We start from the raw sequence: 27258 nt of genomic DNA on the forward strand, positions 1-27258 counted from the left end.
TCTTCCAGTTAATCAATAGAGATACTGTCCTTGTACTCTGTGTGTGTGTGTGTGTGTGTGTGTGTCTCTCTCTCTCTCTCTCTCTCCCTCTCTCTCTCTCCCTGTCTCCTTTTCCCTCCACACTCAGACTCTTCCATTAGAGATAATGCGTCTGGTATTGACACTGTGAGGTCTCTGTACTATGACAGAAATATAGTTCTGCTCCAAGACGCCGAGTTTCACTTCAAAACTCTGCGGTGGACAAAAGCGACCTGACTCATCGACTTGCTGTTTAACCAGGTTAATCACGTGTGTCATCTGCTCATTGTTGGCCCTTTACTGCAAGATTAACCACCGAACACACAATTCATAACAAAAGCAATCGCACTTTTTCTTTTTCGATATCTTTGTTATAAAGTGCATGTAAATTGCATTAGTATGTTCAGTTATCGAGTAAAACTCCTATTCCTCTCACATTATAATTCATTATATTGGCACCTTTTCTCAGGAAGGTAGCCACAACATTCCAGGATTTCCAGGAAACTGATTTGTGCAAAACATTTTATCCAATTAGTCATTGATTTTTAAGGTCACAGGCTCACTTTTTTCATATTCACATCATTATTCGTGGTATTGTTGAAACCAGTTGGCTCTAAGGTGTCTGTGTTGTAGTAAGAAGATAAAACAGAAATGTGTCTGTACTGTGACATACATATTCACTCTTATCCTTTTTTAATCATATTTTGTTTATTTGTAGATCTTCAAAACACACTTCTGATAAGATGTTAAAGTGAGAGAAAAATTCACAGTATAATTTTAAAAATACAATTTTTAATAATAATTATAATATTAATTGGCAGATTGCCATTTCAAGGTGATAAAGAAAAACCTGCAAGAAAATATGTTATTTTAGGTTGTTAGGGTTAGGGTGGGGATTCTGAGCAAAGAAAGTTGTAGTGTAAAATTAAAAAGCGACCACTTTATGGTTCCTGTTATGGGGATCTCTCATGTATTTAATACTGGATTCATACATGACAAGAACAAAGATTGAAATTACAGCAAGAAGTAGCTGATCCATAGATAAGAGGAGCAAAAACATAGAATCAAAATGTTAAATTTCATTTGCAAACAATTCTGTTGACTGACTGGATCAGACAATTGTTGACCAGAACAGGGGGATCCCTCTCTCTCCCCCCCAGCATGTTGAGGGTCGTGTGGGTGTCGCCCTGCAGAGCCACGGGGCTCCAGCCACAGAGACTTCTGAGAGATGCCTGGGGTTGAAGCAGAGAGAACCACCTCTGACCTCCCTGACTCAGTAACCCCCGGGGTCACATAAGGGAGGGGCCTGCGCTGCGGGGGAATAGGTTGTAATTGATGCTGGGGTGTGGTGGGTAGGGGGCTGAAGCCTGCGTGTGGGTGGGAGGGATGGAGGGGAAACCTGAGGCTCAGGAGAGAGGCGCAGTAGTGGGAGGACTGATGAGGGGCTCTGGTGTGTGTCTGTAGGTCTTTGGTGCTAGCCTGGATCCCAGAGGAGGCAGAGGGGCTGAGATGATGAGGCTCAGAGCCTTGAGTGTCCAAACCGCAGACAAATCTTATTACTGGAACTGACTGGTTACTTAAACATGAGCAAAATCTAAATCTTGTATGATTCAAAAATAATAGTTTTGGTATATTATGTTCAACAGCCTGATTTCCTTTCTGGCATATGCAATTAAGTATTTTACTTCAAACTGCAAATTGGTACAGCTGGGATTTCAGACAAATATAAGTCATCTGCTGCACGGGCTACTTTGAAGCTTTTGTTGAAATAATAATTGCAATTGAAAGAAACCTAATGTCTACTTATTGTATGTAAAAAGCAGAACCTTGTCCTTTACTTGAGTGTGCAAATACATGCCATTAAAATCACAAAAACACAATAGAGCCATTAGGATAACTTTAATAATCTGAACAAGGGCTACATCAGGTGGAAGCTGTAGAGCACCAAAACGCAGAACTACATTTGGTCAATCATCTTTCTCAGTAAGAGGAACACACTTCTGGAACACATTACCATCTGAAATTTAAAAAGAAAAACGGACAGAGTTCAAGATTTTTAAGACACAAGTACAGTGGCTGAAATTGAAGAAAGTCTGTGAGCATTGACTGTTTCCTCCCGGAAACATCATTTTACTGTCTGGGCTTATTTAGTCTCTTGTTTGTATGGAGTTTAGAATGTCTGTATTTGTATAGCATCACTGTTTCTGTAATCTATTAAGTCTAAGAATTTTGTTTTGATCCTAAAAGCCTAGCCAGGGACAGGGGTTTGCAAATTAGCCACTGCTAGAAGCCTGTAGCATGTCATCTACTTTGTTTTTTAATATATGAAGCAATGTTCACTGTATGTCCCTGTTAAATAAACAAATAAAAAAATATCCATGTACAGACATCAGCATAATCTCCCTCTTTCTGACGTAGTTATCAGAGGACTGAACACTTTGCAAGTTTTTTGGCAGAAAGACACAGTTTCTTGTTCTTCAGTCTGAGGTCTAAGGTCAAGCTGAATTGCTGTGTTCTGGCTGAGGAGGAGGGGTGAATCAGAGAGGCAATAGCTGACAGATGTTTACAGACGCCTTACTGCCCTTCTGTGAATTTAAGAAACCCCTCCAAAAAAACAACATATCACTCCATTTCGACTGTAAGGGACACATGGTGAATGCTCCTCTTTACTGTGGCAAACACACAGCTCTCCCCTGTTACCCCCTTAGGCCTGCTGCAGCCTGTCCATATGGACCCTGGTGTATCTAACCAGGGGGCCCCCGTTTCCAGTTTTCCCCCTTAAACCACCCATCTCATCGATTTCTACCCTGCCTCCGTTTTTTTTGCCTGGTTTCCCTGACTGCCTCTCTTTCACAGCCTCGGGATTCCTCAGCGCTCCTTGTCCGAGCGGTCTGCTCTCGAGTTACCCTCAGCCCGGCGCTGATCGTGTCAAAGCTGTTATTTTAGAGAACGGGGTGAGGAGAGGGAATAATGTGTGCGATGTTTGTGAGGGAGAGAGAGAGAGCGAGAGATTCAGAGTTTCCTGTCCACATCATGGCACTCTTGAGGATTCTAGACCCGTCATGGTGTCGAACGTAAACATGTCCTCCCAGTGCTATAAACACATGGTGGAAAAAAAAGAAGAAGAAGTTTGGATGAGTATTGTTGAAGATTAGCGTGCATGGTTACCTGTGAATTCATAATTCCCACACAGCTCCAGTGACTCCTGAAATCCTTTTGGTTATCATTAATACATTCTGTTCACGTCTAACCCTTTTTTTTTAATGAAAGTCATTGTAGAAAATCTAAGTTACTATTCATAACTTAATGAACCAAGTCTTAGGAGGAGAAGGTGAAGCAGTGAAGCAGGATTTAGAAGCTTGCATGTCATTTTCTGAAGAACCCTGATTTGCAATGCTTAACAAGGAGGGGAGGGAAAGTGTTATTAGGAAAAAAACTATTTGGATCTTCAAGCATGTTGCACACTCCAAGAACACTGCTCTCGTTAGGCCACAAGAAGAGTTTGCATGTTATGAATAACTGCATATGTCAGGGTGGAAAAACAGCAAAACAACCGCTCAGCCAGCCAGCCAGATCTACTTAATGAAGGGCTTTCGTTGCTATTTTGTGCCGTGTATTCAAGATTGATTTAATTCTTTCTCCCAGACATGGCAAACTAGGACCCCACAGTATGTGCTGTAAAATGAAATGAAGTGGAAAGAATGCTTTCCACTTCCATAGAGAGTGGTGAAACCTGTGATGAAAGTATGAAAAAAAAATGTAATAAACATCTGGTTATGATTTAAAAGCATACAAATAGGAAAGGATGTTTAACAAGTTTTCAATCCAGAGTATTTCTCCTGCCCGTTCTGCTACATTATCATCCCTACAGGCCAGTTTTAAATGGAAATACATGTAATAAATAAGAGACCAAACTTCAAACGTCTTCTTCTGCAGTGTTGTTACATGATAGCTTGTAAAAGCACACCCCTCCTCTCTTGTTCAAAGCAACTGATCCCCATGGCTAACACCCATGATGGAGCGCACCCCGTGTCTCTTCGGCCTCCATGAGTGACACTATTGTTGCAGGGGGAGGAGGCATGTGTATGAGCATGTGTGTGTGTGTGTGTGTGTGTGTGTGTGTGCGACACGGTGCTGGTTTCACAGGACTGTGACTGGTGGAGTGTAACGCTGATGAAGACTTCATCCAATCTGTTGTGTTCATGATGGGAGAGCAGAGAGAGTGACCCTTACTCTCACCAGACCCCTGTACCCCACTGTGCTGTCTCACTATCTCTTCCCCCCCCCCCACCCTTTTCTCTGCTGTTTCATCTTCAATGTAAAAACCCACACATACACCCTGTGTACTGCACATTGTTTTACTCGTTTTATGTTCTGCATTTCAGAATTCTCGTAGCAATTCACTCTGCATAACTGTAAATGTTAATAGTTTTATTACATGTGCAGTAGGCTATACGCACGGTGCGATAACAATCCATTCTGCTTCAACATGCAATATTATCTTTGCTGTTTTTCTCATGCAGTCATTACCCATGTTGCCTCCATAACATTATCATTAACGTTACATTGCATTTGAAAGAGCTTTCAATATGAATGTGTTGTGCAATAACAATTTAACATACAGCCATTCTTTCCAGCTATATCATAACATAGCAGATACTTTATTACATTTATTCTATTGCTTTACTTTAATGTTTATTGTATTACATTTATATTACGTACTGCACTTCTATTCTCTCTGTCTCTCTTTCTCTTATTGGGAGAAACTTTAACAGTTTAAAAATCCTTTAGGATCATTGAAGTACTTCTAATTATGACTAACGTCCAAACAGAACACAAACCCACAAGCCTTAAAAGCTGCCAAAAAGTCCTTGTCAAAAACAGTTTCGGGACTATTTAATTCGTCATTGATGATGAGAAGCTTCATGAGAAACTTGCACACAAGCCTCTATTTCTTCACCTCAACCATGTATTGACACCATCGCTGGCATATATGCTCTCCACTGAGTGTATTTCAGCCTGTCCTTGTTTGTGAATGGTAATGTAGGAGCTCCTAAAGGGAGATGGAGGGGGAATAAATGGAGGATTTTCAGCTTGTTAAACGGGGCATTAGAGGGCTTGTGACTGGGAGTTGTAGGCTATAAAACCCAATGGTTCGGCTGCATTCATGTTTTAGTGCATTGGCTCATGGGCTGACAGCTCTGCTGTTTGGGTGTCGTTTTGGGCTGTGCCTTGGGCCTGCTTTACGCTGCTCATTTGGCACAGGGGCACTTTGAGAACTCACTGTGGGAAGATTTAGGGCGAGGCCAAGCCCAACATGGAGACTTTCTCCTTCGCACAGAGCTGAGTGATATGAAACAGCATGCACAGGAGGAAAGCAAAACATATATCTTGCCCCCTGCTGTTCATTTCTACCTGGAGACTGTGCGTCCCAGTTTGTGTTTTTATTTATCTCGATGTTGTCGAATTCTAAGCCAGATGTAATGCTTATTAAGTTAGCGCTAGATATGATTTGCTGTTGAACTTTCTGAGAAACAGGCTTTGAAATCTGCAGATCTGTACATTGGTGGAGGCTTATCCAAGCCTTTATGCAAGCACACACACATTTATTATTTTTCTTCCATGAAGCCTGGAGGTAATTTAAGGGGCGCTTAAATGATCTGGGCTGCCATAATGATGTCCGCATGCTGACATATATTCATATTTTCAATGAAGTATACCTCTCGTCTGCTCTCCATATATAGCACATCTGGAATAACAAGAACACTGTAAGCAGCAGAATCAGAGAGGAAAATAGTTAAAGATGAAAAAATAAAAAAGTAGAAGAACAGGGAAAGCTGAACAAAAGGCTGCCTACAAACGATTCCCACTCAGCAGTTCTCACAAGATATCACTAGTTTTGTCCATCATGCCGTTTGTCATTTTTATTACTCCAGAGGTCACTGCCATATGGATACAGATTTACAGTCATCAGCTTGATCCCATTCAGCTGATACATCAGGTCATAAAATTCAGAGATAACATCAATTATAGCAGCATATGAATAGCAGGACGTTCTTTTGTGAGCAGCAACCGTATGTGATCTCATTGAGATGTAACTGTGAGCAACAGTGTCCAGGGCAACCACTCTGAACCCTCTGAGCATCCATGCGAGGCATTCAAAGAATCCGTGGACCGTCATGGTGTATGAACAGAGTCCTGGCTGCTCGCACCAATTGACATGACTGGCAGGCAACACATCACAGATAGAAGACGAGGACATTCAGCAGAGTGTTTCCAACAAAGGATGTCTGCATGCTGTGGTTTGATTGGTGCAAACTAAGGATCAATGGGGTCATGCAGAGACAAAAACAAAACATTTTCCTCCAATGCTTTCAGTGTAAATACTTAGTTAGGTAACCTATGGCTTACAATCAGTAATGCAAACAGGAAAAAAACAAAGGTATTAAAAAAAAGCTAAATTTTACTGTCCAATTAAACATCAGTGTCAGCCTTATGAAAGAAGAGAAGAAAAATGAATGTGTTCTTTTTTCAACCATCACATCTCAAAGTCACCTTTTGACCTCAATACAGAAAATCATTGACAGAGTAATCAGACCTCAGAAGACACAAGTGTGTAGAGAAAGGGATTTCCTCTCTAAGATGATACAGTCATCCGTCATAATAGCTGTCACACTGATATGGTTCAACAGTTCCCATTTCCCCATCTGCTGCGTATGTTTGTGTGTACAGAGTGTGTCTGCAGGAAGACAAGTGTGCCTGGTTGTGTGTACAAAAGCCCGACATCATGGCATATGAGAGTAAAAATACTGGAAGTGATATCCTAACGTCCATGGTTAAAAAATTAAGGTAATCAAATCGTTAACTAAAGCAAACATAGAAACTCAACTATGTGATATACTACATTATTCTGTTAATCCTGCATAAGTATTTATCAGAAAAATCCCCTTTCTAAGTTTTCTTTTTAATCTAATATTACAATGTTTATCCCGAAAAAAGTTGTAATGAATAAAAAAATTCTGTTTCTGGTAAATGTAAATGTTTATGTTAAACATTTTTGTTGGCGTCTCTAAGTAACATTTAAACAAAGCTGTCGATTAAGTCTTGAGGATTGTGAAAAGTCTGTAAAAAGTATCTCAATAATATAACGGACAAATGGACGGACACAGTATACTTACTTTAATATCACCAGTTTTTAATAAATATAACCAGTGTTCATAAAAGTTTATGTATTTAAGTCTTTTAAACTGCTCCAGTACTGTTCAAAATCCATATTATAATATCTATATTTGTATGAGTTTTGGTAACTTAATGTATTTAAGAACTTAAATTCATAGTATCTTTTTTATGCAGACCAGCTGGGGCAGTGTTTAACCAACGCATTCACATAGTTGTTACGTTCTTCTGTATTTATTTTTTATCTTGTTTTATTCTTTTTATGCTTTTACTGTATGTCAAAGCACTTTGTAAACCTGTGTTTATACGGTTCTAAACATATAAAGTGAGTTTTATTACTATTATCTAATGAGTAGTACTTTATTGTAGTTGGTTGAGCTTATAAGCAAATTTGATAGGCTTTCTGGATAGTTACACATATTATCAAAATGTGTTTGTTTTGTATGTAAATTCTTAATCTTCTAAATGAATACATTCTTAATCTAATCTGAATACTCATCAGTAACTATTACTCTCCAAATATGGTATAAAAAATACAGTATTTCCCCATGATATGGAGGTATAAAGAAGTGAAAAGGAAAAAAACAGGACCAAAGTAAATGTATTTACTTTCTACACTGCAAACTCTTGTGTATATTAAGTGTTGGTATAGTGTAAAACAGTGTATTAGATATTAATATACTATTAGCACTAACATTAAGAATGGCATCACCTTGACAAAAATCTTTACCATACAAAATCCTAATCACAATAACATCTTATTTTTGCAGTATATCGTAGAATATAACTGTGTTAATACAGGGAAAGAAAAGGTAAGTGTGTGCAGTTGAGCTGCTCAAAAATCGCCAACCAAAGCATTAGTCAATAAGTAGAATCTTACTCGACCAACTTTTTATTGTCCATCTGCTAACTGATCCAAAATAGTACCTCCCGTGCTTTCCCCTTTAAAGAAGTTGGCCTTCTGGGATATGAACGTAGTCCTGCACGTTTGTTTTGGGAAGTGAGTCTTTTGTCTGTGAGTAAGGTAACATGCTGTCCATGGGTTTCAAAGTTAGCAGTCAGGAGACACTGGCCAGATAAACTCAGGTCACGGTTTCATTCAACTTTACCCAAATGCATTACAAGCATTCAGTAATAAAGCTGGAAGGGTAACAGTAGGCTAAATTTTAGTGATTTGTTTAATCCTAGTGTGACTTTATAGCCTTTTTTAACCTTGTGTTGTAGTGAATTGTAAAATGTTAATGTTCTGGCACATTTATAATCATTGGGGGCAATATGCTTAATCAATTGCAAAATATTTCATCTATATTTTAAGGCTCACTAGTAAAGATTTGTAACTGTAATGTCGAGCTTCATGTGAACTCAAACAGCTGATTTCTTCACATAGATTTCACCTAGACTTTTTCCTGCCCGGAAATTTCCAAGAAAACTGCTTCATACTCTGCCAACTGCTGAGTCGTTTTCCATTCATTATATGATACCGCAAACACTCACAAATCACACGCAGCATTGATATCAAGGCTTCATAGCTCGCCTGAGACCCTCCCCCGGCTTGGGCTTAGTGTTCGAGTCAGTAATCTCTCAACCTGAAGGTCGAGGGTTTGATCCCCAGCTCCTGCAGTCTCATGTTGAAGTGTCCATGGGCAAGACAATGAACCCCAATTTGCTCCTGCTGCTGTGTCGGCGGCGTGTGAATGGGATTAGTTAATACTGATGGACATTTTACACAGCGGCCTCTGCTGTCAGTGTGTAAATGTGGTGTGAATGGGTGAATGTGACCTGCATTGTAAAAAGTGTTTCGAGTCGTCTCAAGACTAAGAAAGTCCATTTACCATTTACCAACAGGTAAAACTTGAAATGTGTAGCAGCAACTCAGGAAGATTTTAGGGTCAGGCTCTCTTGAAACTTTGTAGAAATGTAGGAATAGTGTTTGTGTACAATCCTCTCACATAGTAAAAAATAGGAAACAGTAGCTCAAAACTCACTGGTTTAAATGATTCTATTCTGAAACCAAACTACTGCATTGTGCTGAGTGACGCAGAGGCTGACAGAGTAAATCATACACACAAGAGCCAGAAGTGTTTTTTTACTGACAGTCACTTCATCATTATTCACAGGATAAGCCTTTGTCTGCTTTGTTTTAGTGACCATGTTAAATCAGCTCAAAACAGATGGGTGCTGTCTCCTTGCCAAGCCTTTTCTTTTCGGGAGCTATGTGTGTGTTCTGTGTGCGTGTGCGTGTGTAGGTAAGCAGACAGGGTTTATTCATGTTGCTGATCTCCTTCTACATTTGTGTGTGTGGCTAATTACAGCTAAGAAGTATGCACGAAAACCTGCCCTTCCTCTTTGGCTGTCTAACTGTCCAGCTGTCGAATGTGCAGACCCATGTGTGTGAGTGTATTTGCGTGTATACGTGTGTCCTCTGGTTTGCAGATGTCCTCGGGTTGTTGTCCTGCCAGTAACGAGAGGGGTTTTCGGGAAACAAAGTGGAGGGGAGGACAGCCGGGGACCGGAGAGTCCATAAGGTGCAATCCACAGGGAGTAGGTGTCTTAATGTATGCGCCGGTGTGTTGTTAGGCAGCAAAAGGTGTGTGTGTGTTTTTTCCCCAGTCTTAATTTCAAAATTTCACATGTATGCATGTATGGTCTTTGTCACACACAGAGTTTGTGTATGCGTGTTCCAAACCTGATCTTGGATGATGTCATGTGCAGCTGCTGCGTGGCTGACAGACAGTTTCCGCACCACAACATGGGGCCCTATGGTCGGCCTGTCAGGCTGACGGACAGGTGAATGACACCAATGAGAGCCAGCCGTCCCTCCCCCTAGGAGCCAGGCACTGAGTGACAGCAAGTAAGAAGCCAGAAAAGGCGTCTCTGAACCTGAAAGTAATCTCTTTAACTCTCTCTTTCTGTTATTCTGCTCGGCTCTTCGCTCTTTCTCCTTTTTCTTGGCCTCTCTTTCCTCTTCCTCCCTCTGGCTCTCCCTCTTCTTCCCAGCCTCTTTTTTTTTTTAAAACTATCCCTCTCTTTTTCTGTCTTTCTCTGTGGGCATTTTTCTCGTCCACTGAAGGCCTCTGTCTTTCTTCACTGTCTCTCCTCCTCCCCTCACTTTCTGCCTTTCACTCCGTCTGTTAACGCTCTGTGCTGTTTTCTATCATCGTGTCACAGACTCTTAAGGAACAGCTTGACTGCCTCTTGGTTCTGTTTCAGTCAAAACTGTGGTGAAAAGTGTTTAAACCCGAGTCTACAGTAAGTAGGAGCAGGATGTATGTGAAGGACTTCAGTTTGTGTGTTTGAGTCTGTTTGAGTGTGTTTGTGCGTAATGGGGCAACACTGAGAGACTTTTTCTACAGGGGTGGAAATGATCACGTCAGACTGTTTAATTTTTAACTTCCCAAAACTAAAACTGCTTTTTGTTCGGTGTAAAACTGTTTAACCCAAGTTCTGATGCTGCAATAATGTTGTACATCGCATTAATGTGTAGTATCTGAAAATCATTATCATTTCCCTCCTTCTCAAATGATGTGTGATGAGATAAGAAGATAATATGTACCTGAACGACCAGTAGGGAATTTACAAATTTACTTTGGATTTGTCTGTACAACAGATCCTGAGAGACATTGGGCCATATTCGTTATAAAAACAACACAGGCCATTTAATTAGCTATGAGCAGCTGCCATGAAACAACAGCTAATGCTAGCACTCAGCTATTTCCCAGCAAACATTACACCAGCTAAGAGTCAAGTTTCTGTCTAGATTTTCACAGATATTTATATTGCATTTGGTGCTCAATGGGGTTACTATAATGTTATGGGCGGCTGCGGCTCGTTGCCTCTCAACCGGAAGGTTGAGGGTTCGATCCTCATCCTAGCAACATGTCCGATGCGTCATTGGGCAAGACACTGCATTACTCTCTGCTTCGGTGGCGGTGTATGAATGGGTTAGTACTTACGTACTTGTACTTACTCTCTGATGTACATCGCTTTGGATAAAAGTGAATTGTAACTTTGTAACATGTTACTAAATGCTATATATTTTACATTAAAATATATTACGTTGTAAAGGCACAAATAGGGACATAATTAACAAAACCTATAAACTCTCTGTGCAACACATCAGTTCCTTGCTCCATAGTTGTACTATGATAAATTGCTAATAGAAAATTTCAATTGGTGAAATGATGATATGTCAGAGATCCCACATTTAAAAAACCTTTATTGTGGAACAGAGCACTCTGACACTTTTACAGCGCTAGAGCTTCCCTGAGTGCGATGTCAGAGGAGAATGGCTGCTGTCGGTCAATTGTAGAATCACATTCTGTAAAAACATCTCACGAGTTGGATATTCTTATACTCAGTTGGCTGTTAGATTTCCTCCAGTGTGTTACTCCACCCTTCCCCACTGGACCTCCACCCTCTATACCTTATGCCCCTCTCGACCATCAGGCCCACTCGAAGCCCACCCAAGTGCCTTTCAGCCTGGCACTCTGCCCAAGGCCTACACACCCATCTGACCCCACCACCACAGGCTCATTGCCCAGGCCTCCTTTGCACCCGTTGACCCCTCACCTCTTGACCCACTGTCCCACGCTCCCTCTGGCTTTTTTGTCACCTCAGCCAACCACCACCATCCAACAATGGCCTTCCAAATCTTCCAAAACTGTACAGAAAAGTTAGTATACAATTGATATATTTGTGTGTTTCCTGAGTTTTTGTTTCTGTGTTTATATTAAAGAGGCTCAAGCAGTGTTTCATGAAGCTTGATAAGATGTCTGGCAAGTAAATAAAATGTCCCTCCCCTCTTTGCTTCTCTATGCCAAGTCGTCTTCAACTCTGCCTCCCAACCTCTTTATCTCAATATGTTTCTGTCTAATTTGTCCATCACATCCTTTCAATCCGTCTTCATCTGCTTGGCGTCTCTCTCGCACAAGTCAGTCAATCTCGGTGCCTTGCGAGTGTCGATGTGTCCCCCAAAAGTCTCTCACTGTCTGTTTCTGTCTTCTTCTTTGTTGTTTTTCTTTGTGCGCCTTTCTTTTGCCTTGTGAGAAACTCTTAAGGGGCCTTTGTTATGAGCTGGAGTCACTTCCATGGTGACCAGTGTTGATTGACAGCTCTTACAGAGGTCTCTTCATGGTAGGGGCCGGGGAAGGCATGAAGGAATGTGTGTGTGAGTATGTGTGTGTAAAATAGAGAGTGTTGTGTGTTTGGGGATACATTTTCACATCTGAGTATATACACAAATACATGTGTGAGTGGTTTTGCTCAGCAGTGTGTGTGTTCATCCTCTAGTGGGTTCATTTTTCTTGTCGAAGGGTTACTGTGATGTTTATCTCCCTGACATAGACAAATAAACCAGGGCAGAGTCAATCTAAGATGGGCAATCAGTGCTGAGCCTTCTACGGTTCTGCAAGTCGTGTTTGTTTATCCTCCATGTTTCCTTTGAACCCCCCCCCCCCCCACCCAAAAACCCACACTGATATATAAGAACTTATACACGAAAGAGAAAGAAGGAAACACAGAGGAGACTTCTAAAAAAGGCATGGAAAGATTGATTGATGTAACTAGAGACACCCAAAAAACTCAAATTATAGTGGATTACTAAACGTCGGGTTCATCCAAAGTTAGGTCACCACCTTTTGAAGTGAAGGTTATTTCAGTCCATACAAAAACCCTGCAGGCACTATCTTGGACATCTGACAAAGTGAAACAGAAGGAAACTTTTATGTGAGTATTTTGTAGTAATTATTTCAATCTTCAAAATGTTCCAAACAGCTAAAGACTATGCTGTTGCACTTGCACTTTATCTTGGCCGGACTTTTTCTGGAACAGGCCTCGTTATTCTCTGTCAGTCATTAGAGCCAAAACGTCTGAGCAGTGATTTTAATCAAAACGATAGCATCAATTACGCTTTAGAATGGAAAATAGAATTGTTGAAATAAAAGGCTTTACTATAACTGCCTAAAGTGGAATGATAACAAGGGGGCGGGACAGGACCTGGTCAGAGATTGACCTGTTGACTGACATGAGCCCCGCGGTTTGATGGACGAACGTGATGGACCTGCCGACCTCAAATATGTCAACCTGACTAAAATCTGAAATCCTGTTTCATTTTCCACATTAGCCCATGTCTGTGCAATGTCTAAAAAGTTGAAATATGTCTTCGTATAACTCGTATCAATCCAAGTTAAACATCAGCATGCTGGCAGTCCGAAACTCAAAGCCGTATAAAAACACAACCCATGGACATTCCTCAGCACCCAGTGAGAGGACTTGAACTATTGCAAAAACATTCCCCATTTAGGGAAACCCCTGGATATACATTGATAAGTATTTTTAAGGACATCTGTCTTGAGATAATCTTGAATTTAGGTTAAAAGCAGGCCTTTTCCTTCTTTTTTCTTGAAGCTTGCAAACCACATTACCAAACTGTCAAAAGAGCCGATTGTTTTGTGGTAAACTGCTGACATTCAGAGTGGTCATACGACTCAGAAAAGCAGCAAGGAAAACCAGTGGAGCTGGCCGGGGAACAGCGCAGTGGCGACTGGTGGTCAGTCATTTCAGTGTATTAGCTTTCAGCGGGAACCTCCGTAACTTGGAATGAATGGAGGACAGGATGCTGGGCAAGCAAGCCAAATGGAGACACAGCTCTGTGTTATTTCTGTTCCTATGTTGCCTTGTTATCATCAAGTCTTTTTGAAGCCACAAGGCAGCCTTTGAAAAGATCCAGTGTGATGTTTTGGACAGAGATAGAGTGAGCGCCCAAAGCAGAAAAAAAACGATGAGTGTCATGGTTTCTTGAAAGTGACAGCCTGCTGCCCCATCTCACAGAGCTATCAATCTCTGGGGCATTGTAATTATCCATAATTGGTTATAATTGGATTTAATTAGCTTTGATTGGCTGTAATTGGAACGATGGGCTAATCTGATTTGGAGATCAGAGGGCCAGGGGTCCTGTGTGGTTTGTGAGTGAGTATTCCCTCGCCCTCCTGCTGACCCAAGATGTACACATCAAACGCATTACTTTGCATCACAGCTGATTGCTACCGGTTATTGCCATGTGATTTGGGATTTGAACAGCATAAATAGTTTTGTTGTGTTTATGTTGCAAGCACAAGTTCCCTGGCAATGCTGGGACTTAAATGGGATAGTATTTTCTTTAATGTACTCCTGCTGTGTGTACGTGTGCTTATGCATCCAACACACACACATGCACACACAAACAGGCCCTCAAAAGAGAAACTGAGAGGGTGTGAGATGGCAGCCTAGATCATATGTAAACAGTAATGTAATACAGCACTAATTTGAATCACATTTTCTTGCCCAGAGCCGCTGAATTCCTAATTGTGCATGAAGCTGTCCAGAAGTCATGCTGAATTATGATATCCCTGACATAAGGAGAATAGTGACTGCAGCATTCTGAGTTGGTCCGATGAGGGACTTTAAGAGGAGTGGAGGGGAGGGAGGAGACATGTTTGTATTGGAGAGAAAATCCCTCCTGCTCTCTTTTACTTTCTCGCTCTCACTGTCTTTTGTTCCTGATCTTGGTCTACCCGGTGGCTTGACAGGCAGATGGAAGCCATTATACCGTAATAATAAACCATGGGAGGAAAAACCATGGGAGAAACAGAGAGATGACAGAGGAGGAGGAGGAGGAGAAGGGGAGATCTTTGGAGTGCTCACGGGCCAGCACACGTGTCGATCAGGCCCACGGATCAGCGCCTGTACTAATTTCCATCACCTTGACGGCTCAGACCTACATCGCATCACCGGGGAAAGAAATCGAGAATGTGGCCTCTCTCCACCCAAGATATGCAGCCCTTCTCCCAGATTGATTAGACTTGATTCAGCCTGCAGACGTTTCACACTCTGAGGTCTGATCTCGAGAAATGAAGTCACTCTCTTTAAAACAACAGAAATCGTTCCACTTTCCATGGCAGGTGCAGTTTGTTTTTTCACTATTGTGTGGTGGTTAGGCTCTGACAGTAGCCGAGTTTGACCCTGTCTACTCTCAGACGCAGTGTGTTTAACATCTGCCCTGTAGACCTGTACCTTTCATGGCCTTTCAGCACCCATTGCTGCTTGTCCATGGCGCTACATTCCTTCCCTGCTTTACCCCAATCCTAACTGTTGTTCAGCGTAGCTTCAAATTCCAACACATCTTTCTCTCATACAGTAAGTGGAGAAACTAGAGCACCATTCATTGTCCAGATTTACTACAAGTAATCCTGCAGTGTTGCAGGTGATGAGATTTTGATTTCCCCATCTGGAACTCAGAACTTTGCAGAAATAGAACTACAGGTCAACAAACAAGCGACACTCTTATTAGCCCTTAAACTGAGGCACAAGTTCATTTTGGAAATCCTCATTAAAAAAAAACCTCAATCTGATGTCGGCGTGTATCGTTTACAGAATCATTGGAACAAAAACCAGGCAACAGCCATCACAGAGAGAACAGACTGGCAGATTCTGACAGTGTGACTGCAGGACAAACACGCAGCAAAGACATGCAGCACCTGCATGAAAACAGAATGAATAATGCTGTCATCAAAAAAAGGAAAATGTCTTTGTCGAAAATGAAGGCACATGATTGGAGCTTGGGGGACAGAGGTTGAGTGGGTTAATGTGAAGAGTGTGCATACGCATGAATGTCAGCGTATGTATGCATGCGTCAGGGGCAGCTGTTCTACGGATAAAGGAGAGAGCTGTCATCCAGAGGCAAGCCCCTCCCCCTCCCCTCTGACCTCCAACTTTTCACCCCTCACCCTAACAGCAGCATAATACCTCTGTTGAGGGATCTGGATAGGCAAGGTTGCTTTCAGCTCGCGTCAGCATCCTCTCTGTCCTCCAAAATGCCTTTGAAAGCACTTGGTGCTTGGGTGCCTGTTGTAGCCTGTTTTGTTCTGTTTGCAGCACGAGCGTGGTTGAGACACAGCTGACTAAATGAATCGTAGAGGCTCTTGTGCAATTGAACTGAGAGCCTCAAAGTGTGGTCAGAATGGACAGGGGAACACATTTAAAGATGTTGCATTTGCACATAAAGCCTACAAAAAAGATAAGCTGTAGATAATTTTGAAGTACATCAAAGATGGTTTCGCCAATTAAAGCTACATGTTTATATTTAGGACATCCAAAGCCAAATTGTTATCCTTGGTCAGATATGTGCAGTTGGTACTTCCCTTTCGCATCTTACAGACTCACAGCCATGAGGAACTTTGCCCTCTGTGGACAAAGCAGTACCTCTTATTTCTTTAACAATTTTTTTCCTATATGTGTCTACTGTTTTGAACAAAATTTCTCATCCTGCTTTCTTTTAACAGTCAAATTGAATCACTTCATGTCTGGGCGCCTGATAGCCTATAGCAGTTATGTTGCGTGACCTCGGCCCTTTGCCGCATGTCGTTCCCCACTCTCTCCTCCCAACGTTCCCTCAGTGTCTCTCTTCAGCTGTCCTGTCCCATAAATATACAATGAAGGCAAAAATGGCCCAAAGAAATATATATATATATATATAAAGGAATCACTTCAGCCTACCTCACAGGCAACTACTTCAGGCATTAAAAATAACTAAATAGAAAAGGTCAGTCTTAATGCTGATGGTCCAATTTTTTGTGTAGCTCATAAAGAGGTATCAATATTTATTTCACTTTGTTTCATAACTAACTTACAATAACTCACAGAAGCTCTAAAGGTAAAAAAAAATAAAAAAAAAAACAGACTTGAAAATCTATGAAACTTTTACTTGTCGTTGAACTCAAACCCTGAAGGGTGGAGGTCCTCTGTTATTTGGTCAATCCATTTCCTCTCTACTTTCGCTGTCTTTCTGCCTTATGAATGAAAACAGGCTGTGACAGCTTAGACGTAAGCACCATTTTTTTAAGTTTGGACGCACACTTCAACCGACTTGCTGATCAGCGACTAGCCTTTAAGAATCACCAAAGGCCGGGCCACACTTGAACTATTTTCTGAGATGCTTTGCTCATTCTATTCTGAAGGCTAAAATGTTTGTGAGTTTTGTATGTTCAAACTGAAAGGGGTGTTAAAAAGATCATGATCTGGTACTTGCTAATGCGCACGAGTACATGAATAAAAATGATTAAAGATTAGTGATAAAACCAACGCCTGGTGCAACCTCAACAACTGTGACTTCAGAAATATGTCAGGTTCAGATGCCAATCAAAAATCTAACTAGCCCTTAGCTTTAATGGTACTGACTTCTTTCTCGAGTACAAGGAGGACTGTTTGTGGTCGAAAAATTGGAAGTGTTCCTCAGAGTAGAAAACCAGTATGTTGAAATAGCGGAACCAAATGTTCCACTACTGACAATCATAAAACCTGACATTCGTTCTTTCACCCTGTCCTAATCTGGTTTATCTCCAGTTCCGTCGAGTCACAGCAGCCATCACAGTTAAACAACCAAGGTTTCGCCCAATATTCCTGTCATGTTTCAACAGGCTGTTTATGAAAAACCCTTTGCAAGCAACAAAGCCCACTGCTCTCCATCAGCCAAGGCGCCCAGACACAGTCTTCCACATCACAACCGTCGCCTCCAATCTCTGTCATTTCCCCTCTTTTCACGCTACAGCTCTTATTTTCCTTCCTTCTGTCCCAGTGGTGGTTTCCTAAGTATGACATCATCACTCAGCACCTGAGTGAGGGCTCGATGACCCATGGTGCACTTCAGATGCAACTCAAGTTGACTTTAAAAAAAAAAAAAAAACATTCCTCAGAAAATTTTATGCTGGAGTGTTGAGTCATGGACTGTAACTGCTGTGTATTTCTGCCACAACTGTCAACGAGATGTCACTCACTGAGCTTAAAACAAACACGTGGACCACACCTCCCATTCAGGACAGGATTCTACTGTAACTGGATTTGGGAATGACTGAGGATGGGAATGGCGGTTTTCCTTTTCCTCAGATGAATAGATGTAAGATTGGCACTGAGGCCACAGAGAGGCCAGCCACACTATATCAGGCAGGCACTTCCTGGAACAGGGTTTCCTTCCGGCTGTGGCAGGGTCCTCAGCTCTGATTAAAGAACAGGAGGATGAGGGACACCTGAAAGAAACAGCCGCTAATCAGACAGGAGACCAGCGAAGCAACACACACAAGCAAGTTCCCACAGAGGAAAAGTGAACATGTCTATACACGCTGGCAAAGTAGCATGTCATCAGCAGAAACATACATCACACAAGCGTACAGCCTTTAATCAAGATGGGTACTTCTTCTGCCAAATGTTTGTCAAATTATGGTGTATGTGTGTGTGGACTTGAATGCCTGCTGCTCCGGATACCAAGAAAAACAACCCACTGCCTCCATTGTTTGCCTCCCAACCTCTCCCACCGCTTGATTAGCAGATCACTCGATCGCGTGATCCTCGCTTGACTGTCAGACCTCACCAATGTTTATAAAAACACATGTTGTAACGATACAAGATCTGTATTTAGGAACTGTGGAACAATATGTCCTCTAGTTTTCCTGTCAAGATACTTACAATAGGATGGATTGAATCTGAGTTTGAGATTGAAGAACATGCCAAGGTATTAATGAACACAGAATGTGGTATTTGCCATTGCAGTGATGCATGAGTATGCATCCATCACATGTGGAGATTCGCAGCTGCTGTGTATTGATAACCTAGCATTTGTCTGTTTTGATTAAACTATATGTGTTTCTCGGCATGTTACTGGATTTAGGCAATGGAATAGATCAGCTTCAGATCACTCCGTACTGCACTCTCAAACTTCTCCTCATTCCCCAATTCTGAAGGCTTTTCCTCGTTTTCTCTAATTTTCCCCTTTTGTTCAACTCCAAACCCGCCAACCATCTGGTGCCCCTTCCCCACCGAGCTGAGCTTGTTACTAACAACCCACAGCTGCACTCACATACATCCATTTATTCTAAAGTTAGAAGAAATGGCCAGCAGCAAGTGATCCCAAGTCTGCCTCCCTAATGCTTAAGCTACAACATGGCTTGAGGGTTGGGGTGGCACTACCTGATGTTGTCCCAGCGTTAGTTAGGCCTTGTCGGAGGCTGATCGCTGGCAGATGCTGTTTTTGTAGTGGCAGAAGGTCATGGCAGGGTAAACTAGGGTTGACAGGAGTGCTGCAGCTCTGCAGAAAAAAAGAACAGACGCTGTTGTAGCCAAGTCAAGGACAGACGGAGAACATAGCGCAGGTCTCTTTGGTCGTGGGCTGAGATCCGAACCCTGGTTCCTTCGTCTGTCAGGACCTGGGGCCTGGACACCGTCAGCCACCGGAGGCACATGCATACACACAAAGTATTTTAGCTGTCTGAGTCCTTGTTGGAGACCTTTCACACCTCTCAGACTCATTTCCCCAGTTCCAAATGTAACATGTCAAGAGGCCAGAGGATTAATTGTTAATCTTAACAGCCGTCATTACATGGAATAATTCTAATTTCTTTCATTTGCGCCTTGCCTGCACATGTGTCCTGTCCGTTTGACTGCTGAGGAGATCCAGAACACTTTCTCTCGCCACTAACTTCACCTTTTTTCATTCACTCTCATTTTCCCCCTTTCTTTTTTTGTCTCTCTTAAGGACTCTGTCTCCCTCCTTGCTTCCTGGAGCTAATTTTCAGAATGATTTCATGGCTGCAGAATGCCCTAATTGCGGAGAGCTGGTCTCCTTCGCTGCGGGGCTACTTTTTAGGCCTGGTATTCCAATGTGTGTGTGTGTGTGTGTGTGTGTGTGTGTGTGTGTGTGTGTGTTTGCAGTTATGTGTGTGTGTGTGTGTGTGTGTGCAAAAAAAGGAGGGAAACTAGGTTTTGGGGTGGGTCAGGGAGTTTTAAGGCAGGGGTATGGGGTTCCTGTCATTTTGATGGACGTCTGAGGGACCTGACTGCCCTTGCGCCCCTGACCTCCTTCTCCAGCCCTCCACTGCGCCAACATCTCACTCTGTCAGACAGTTAAACCCAGGTGGTGTGTGTGTGTGTGTGTGTGTGTGTGTGTGTGTGTGTGTGTGTGTGTGTGTGTGTGTGTGTGGGTGTGTGTGTGTGTGTGTGTGTGTGTGTGTGTGTGCATGTCAAACAGCGACATAGAACAGGGGCTTCTTCACAGAGAGAACCTAAAAGGACAGAAAAATACACTTAAACTCTGCGCAGTCAGTGCCATAAAGTAAAGCCGCCCGTTCTTTTTTTTTTTTTTTTTTACAACAATCTAAATTCCTACTTGATGAAATAAAATGAGAAGAAATCCCTCTATCATCTTCTGTTTGTAATTATGTCATTTGGAGGCAAGTATATGCATTCAGTTTACCTTATTTTCTATCAGTCAGTTTGAATGTAATGGGTTTTGTCTCATGGCTTACGCAATAGTGTACGCGCGGGTTCATATGCGTTGTTTTTTTTTTTCATGTGTGTGTTCTCTGTGTTGCACGCCATTATTTACACACGCTCTTTCTAATTTCACACTTCACACGCTTTCTGTCATCCGCTGGAAATAGAAAAATGAAAAAACAGGCGGCAGCGGGTTGATGAAAGTGAAATTGAAAAATGAAAAGAAGTCGGATCGCGGGGAAGGAGGGAGCGCTGTCGATGGTTTAGCCCCTCGGACGCGTGATGGAAACCAATCGCCGTGGAAACAGACGAATCAGCAGACCACATCGTAACCCTTGCAAACACACACACAAAAACACACACACACACACACACACACACACACACACACACACACACACACAGAGGCTCGGTAACCTCAGTATTGCTTTTGTCTCAGATCTGTATTGTTAAATGAACATGATGGGTTTCCCCAGCAGCTCAGAGGTTCTATAAAACACACAGAGTCGATCTAATACACAAGCACTCACAAACACAACACCAACACACCACAACAAGCTTTCAACTACACACAGGCCTGCCATGTATCTCCCAGTGTTCTTTTCTTTGGCTGCTTTTTTTCTCTTTTTCAACTTTAGAACTACATGAAATACTCTGTCATTTTTGACTTCATCTCTTCTCTCGGTCCTTCTCCTCCTTCTTCTTACCCAACATTCTTCTTCTTACCCAACATTTTGCTCTCAGATGGTTGTGGCAGGGACGGGCGGCCTAGCGATGGGGGTCCTGCAGTGAAGGGGGGGACGGGGGAGGGTTGTCCATGTCTGTGCCTGACAGGAGCGGGACTGCCTTTACACTGTCCAAACGGACCGAGCTGTCACTCCTGATTAGCCCTTGTGCTGCACAGAGCCGGGGAGTCGGGGGTCTCTGGAAGCCATTACTCAGCCTGTGAGTGAGTACCCTGTCCCCTCCTCTCACCCTTCTACCCTTCCACCCACCAGCCCCCCTCCAGATCAACTTAATCACTCACAGCTGAGGAGAGCTTGAGGAGGAGGAGGAGGAGGTAGAAGAGGCAGAGGCGGTAGAGCAAGGGGGAGGAGTCGCGGCTCAATCAGCAACAAGTGCGATTGATTCCTTCTTGAGTGCATGATTTTTCCTTCCCAATGGTAAAAACAACACACGCACATTGACACACACACACACTATATTGACACACACATTGACACGTACCCGCAACAGGCCCATTCCCCTCTGACGGTGAGCTGCCATGTTCTGTAAGAGGAAAATCTGCCTCACAAGAACAGGAAATGAAGGAGTAGACACATACACAGGCTGCCTTGTGTCATTGTGAGTACCAGCCTACATACACACACACACACACACACACACACACACACACACACACGCACACACACACACGCACACACACACACACACACACACACACACACACACACACACACACACACACGCGTATGCGCACTCACAGTGGCTGATGTCCACCCTCAGCTGGAGCTTGTTAAAATCAAGACTGCCGGGGCCAGCTTGTCTTTGTCAAAACTCTGATGTCACATTCAAGCTGATGGTTGGGACATTTTCATGCGTGTGTCCGTATGTGCGTGTAGACTGGCAACAAGGCCAAAAAGGATGCTGAGCAATGGTGACACGGCAACCCCGGGCCTCCATGTTTTTCCACAATCCCCTTCTTCCGTTAGCAACTACCCGTGAGGGCTGCTGGGTGGGCAAGAGTCAAAGCGAGAAACCTAAGCCTTCATCAAACACACACACTAATCAGCCACACAGGCACTAATTCACTGTTAACATGGATCAACACAGAGGGCTTTGCCTTAACAGAGGTCTGGAGAGCCAAATTATAGTAAATGTGTCTTAGCAGGATTGAAGTTCAACTTCAATGTGTTCCATAGTCCTGTTGACCCATGTGTATAAGCCTGCAATTTCAAAAGTTATTCCCATCACCCTTTCCCTATCTACTTTTTTCATTTTTTTAAATCTTTGAAACAGCAAAGACCCCATTGCTAGCAAAATATTTGTTGTTGTCAATTGCAAGTTTTAATAAAGATTTGCATTGTGCAACCTTTTTTTTTTCAAGGTTTTTTAATTTTGGGCATCAAAACAAGAGTCCTCCTGACACTATTCTGCAAGAACCATTGCTGCATCTGCAGGGATTAATGTTGTCCGTGATACTTTTAAAGAAATACAAACAACCAGACTGCTGGTTACCTTGATGGGGTATTGCTAGATGTATCTTGAATAATAAAACAAAGTGTAGTGTGTAGGCGAACAAGACAATGGCCATTACTTCTGAAATTGTCTTTTTGCATAGTTGTGTTTTTTTTCTTTTTTAGGACCATGTTGCCTCTAATTGGGCTGTCAAACCTCAAGGGGGCTGTGGACAGCAGGTCAATATTTTAATTTAGATTAAAGATAATTTTGGGGCCTTATTACCTTTATTTATAGGATGGCTGAGGAGTCCGACCGACTCAACTAAACCTGCTCTCCACAGGTCAATATTTTTGTGACACAACTTTTTTCTCGACATAGCTTCTAACGGCATTGCAGCCCTGGCGGTAGATTTTTCCAGAGTGAACGTGCCAAAATTCAGCGTTGTCTTCTTTCAACTGTGAATGCAGTCATACACTAACCCTGACTAACTAATTTCTATTGTAACCGTGACAACAAATGTCCTTTTACCTTTACAAAAACACAATTTTAACCCATTTAAGATGTTTTAACCAGGACACATTCATGTCTGAACCATACTTTACTTAAACCAAAGCATTGCCAAATCATAAAAAGATTTACAGTATTTATGGACACCAAAAGATGTAAACATATTTACATTGTACGCATTTTCTGAGTTGTTCAGGAGTGAATTGACAAGCAGCATATTTTGAGGTTGAATTTTAAAAAGTTACTGGATAAAAGTCACTAAAAGGTGAAGAATGCCTTTAGTCTGCTTTGATTCAGGGACACTTGGAAAGGACCAAGGCAGGAATGTGGCTCCTAAGCTGAAAAGAGAGACCTGTGTGATGATGGATCATATTTCTGCTGTCTTCCACCTCTCATCTTCTGTCTTCTGCTTTCCAATTCCTTTCATCTTTAAAGTGTTGAGCCCAGGTGCAGAGAAAAAGATGCGTTTAACGGTGTGTATGAGACACCCACAGAGAGGCAGAGAGGTGAAGGAAAACATTCCTCACCTGTCGGCGGAGGAGCACGGTTCAGCTGACAGCTTATAAAGTGTGACCGCAGATCAGTTTGTTGCTCTTTGGGGTAACGGTTCAGCAGTCAAAGAACCAAGAGCCATAAACCTCGGAAAGGGAGGCACTCGGGGAAGGAAGGAAGATTGAAGGAAGGGGGGGACAGGCGAAGGAGGGGCTGCAGAGATGGAAGAGTAGATAGAGAAAGATTGTTTATCTTCCAATTCCAATTATTGAAAAACCACAGTTGCATCACCCAGTTTTATGTGCTACACTTCATTATCTTTAGTACCTGGTCAAAATCCATTAAAATCCATCTGCAATATCCTTGAGAACTCTGTGAAAACACATATTATCCATATTATGTGAACATGACTGCCAAACAAATACTTTAGCCCCACAGCCATTAAGTTGTCTTTTTAATGTAAAAACAACGGTCTGTTGTCCACGTTTCATGTGAATAGATTTTCTTTATCAAGTTCACACTAATCTTTCTCTTTTTTCCTTTTTCTTTTACAGAATGGTGTCCCACAAGGGTCCATATTGAGTCCTATTTAATTCTTTATTTATTTCAATAATGTAGGAGGTCACTGGAAAGAGGGTTGGAGAGCATTGTATACGTTCAGAAGATTCCAAAACCAGGATTTAAATAAGTTTATTAATAAAACCACAATAACTGGAGTCTGCTCTATAAGCTACTTTTCACATGATGCGTGCCTTTGCAAGAGCCCACAAAATCAACGGTTATATTCTTAAAACATTTGAAAATAATAAAACTCCCCTCCTGTCGTCTGTCTCTTGGGATAACCAGGCAGACGGGTCTCCGGCTGCAAGTGACTTGCCAGCCAATTAGTGCAGAATTTGAGCACTGTAACGAGCCTGGGGGGAATAAGGGGAGTTTGATTACAACACCTAAACCTTCCAGTCGCCTCAGTCAGCACCCCAAATATCTCACTGACAGCCGAGTCACAGCTGGAGACACCAGGGTGAAACACAACAGTCCACACAGCCTTCTCTGTTCAAGTTATTGAATATATGGTGCAAAAGCATTAGTTGCATTTATTTCAGCACGACAACATAAGTATCTTTCAGGCTTACAGAGCGAGCAACAGACAGAGAGAGGGAGAGAGAAATATACAAAGCGTAAGTGTCTGGTTTTTCAAACATGACTGTTCGTGCTCAGGGCTTCATTTGGAATGCATGGCGTAAAAACCATAATAAACTCTGGAATTGAATCATTCAACAGCCCTGATTTGCTTGGCCAAACGCAGGCTCGGAGTTTATTTGTCTCTGTTGCAGTGAATCAGAGGCTTGGAGAGGACTGGATTCAGTTAACCCTGCTAGAAAAAGGATTCAAAGAAACACACGGCAACCACTATTTGGAGATCTTCGTCAACGATGTTGTAAATTTTGAGTGGATTGGCACTTGATCTATGTGGGTGATTTGTGATTTTTTCCACCAGCATTTTACGTCTTATGAGGTCTGTATGTAAGATACATGATGGAAAAGAGAAACCACAACTTCTTGTCAAATATAGCTCTGGACCGAGTTAAAGTAGGGCGTCCCAGCTTCTCAAACTTTATCCAATAATGGCTCAAAAACGTCACATGGATTTGTCCCCTGGATGTGGACCAAACTCCTTTAAAAATCCAGGAAAAGATCTGCGGGATCATTAGGGAACACTGTGCCCTCAAAACGACTCGACCCGGCCCACCTCTGATGTCATCGAGTTCCACCGTAATCCCGATGTGATACCGACACCAAAGGGTTCTGTGGATGCCAATATTATCCTCAATGTCAGCTCCGGTCTGCCATCATCCCTCTCCTAATGCACACTGACAGGAGCCCCCGCTGCGAGGACCCCACTCTGTCTTCTGATCGGGCAGCCAGATGGACAGCCCAGCAGCAGGAGAGGACCTGATATCGGTGTCAGCAATCAGATCTCGCCCTCTGAGAGCTTGTTTATGTGTGTGTGTCCGTGTGTGCACAGTGCCAAGTGATTGTTGGGAGCACATGTGCTGACGGCGGCCAGAGTGTGTTGAAATGAAGATTAATGAAGAAGAAACCTGAATGCGTGTGTGTGGACGGGACTGAAGGGTCAGCGGATGTATGTCAAAGAGTGCACAAACTTGAGCTTGTGTTTACCTACAGAATGTGTGTGTGTGTGTGTGTGTGTGTGTGTGTGTGTGTGTGTGTGTGTGCTGCTTTATAAAGTGTGTGTGCTAGTCTAGGTTATACTGTATCTTTGAACTTTTCAGCACTTCTTATCCCACAGCTGTGAGGTGCAGAGTGACGCTGGAGAAAGTTTCACTTGAACCGCAACAAGTACACTTTTTTGGGTTTGCTTGTCTATCCCGTGTGTGAAAAAAAAAAGAAGAAAAAAGAAGGAGATGATTATTTGCATGTGTACATTTGTAAAAATGTAAAAGTCAAACTCGTCTACTGACGGGGTAAACTTGCAGCGCCACATCTATCAATGGGCTGAATGAGGAAACATGTTCGTCTGTCTTCATGTTATACATTTTGGCTGTAGCTATAAGTTTGATGTACAACTTGCAAAGAATGAATCAGCCCCTGCTTCAAACGAAAACTGCAGTTAGGCTGGTTTAATGCGTGTCTTTGGCAGCTAGAGAAAGAAACAGAAAGATGCTGTACAAAGCCAAAGATTGTAAACTGTGCGCGTGCAATAAAACTTTATCTCCTCAGCAAAAGTTTTGTTGGTAACACAGTGGAGATTACTTCATTTTACAGGACACAACAATGAATAGGCTTAAGCCCATTCTGCCCCTGGATACCAAAAGACCTAAAACATTCTAAACATCTGAGCTTTAAAATATAATAATTGCTGCTGCTGTAAAATTTGATGGACTACAGCCACTGTATTGTACTGTAGCCTCGGTATATAACTGCACATCCACAACGAAAGTGCTTCTTCCATTAGGGTGGTGTTTGCATAATCGCATCACAAATAAAATCAGTTCTCCCAAAGTGCTCAGGTTGATCACTTGGATTTAAGTGCTTTGATAGGGAACACAAATTGCAAGTAAATGTTGTTGTTGATGGTTAAACCGGCTTTTTAAAGTTGTAGATTTTAGTTTTACAAGCCCCTTTTACACAAGACGTGGCTCTAACACCTCGTCATCTGTGTAAGGCTGGGAATACACTTTAGGATTGTATTAATGCTGTGGTGGAATGTCAATGTGGTAATTATGAAGGGTGCACAACAGAACGACACACACTATGTGCTTACACTGGATTGTTCAATTGGCCAATCAGACTGTACAGTATAGGCACGACCTGAGTTCTCACACTGTCTATGTTAAGTTGGGACAAAGCATTGAAAAACCGCCACAAAGTTTCCTTTCAAGTCCCACAGATGGAAGCTGAAGTCAGAGAAGAAGGAAGTTGAAGAAACATTGGTTGGCAAGCATAGTGATCTGCGCCATGCTGTGTGCTGAAACCTAAAAGAAAATCTGCAGAGAGAATGTATGCCCGCTGTTTCCCCAGCTCGACCAACATGGCCCCTCTTATTTTCTGTCCACATCACACGGC

The 27258-nt window shown here is 42.4% G+C and overlaps 2 long non-coding RNA genes across 2 annotated transcripts in view; one reads left to right on the top strand and one right to left on the bottom strand.

Moving 5' to 3' along the window:
• Window positions 1-714: 714 nt before the first annotated feature.
• On the bottom strand, window positions 715-21860 carry LOC132991440 (uncharacterized). The gene is made up of 3 exons (XR_009676183.1): window positions 21217-21860; window positions 19189-19306; window positions 715-3112 (listed from the first exon to the last, which is right to left on the bottom strand). It is a non-coding gene; the product is annotated as an uncharacterized LOC132991440 (long non-coding RNA).
• The window catches only part of LOC132991441 (uncharacterized), a 36087-nt gene continuing 17575 nt past the window's right edge, over window positions 8747-27258 (top strand). The window contains exons 1-2 of the long non-coding RNA XR_009676184.1: window positions 8747-9735; window positions 9857-10443. This is a non-coding gene — a long non-coding RNA (uncharacterized LOC132991441). The remainder of the gene's footprint in view (window positions 9736-9856; window positions 10444-27258) is intronic.

Source organism: Labrus mixtus, chromosome 16 (genome assembly GCF_963584025.1).
Source record: "Labrus mixtus chromosome 16, fLabMix1.1, whole genome shotgun sequence".
Lineage (NCBI taxonomy): Eukaryota > Metazoa > Chordata > Actinopteri > Labriformes > Labridae > Labrus > Labrus mixtus.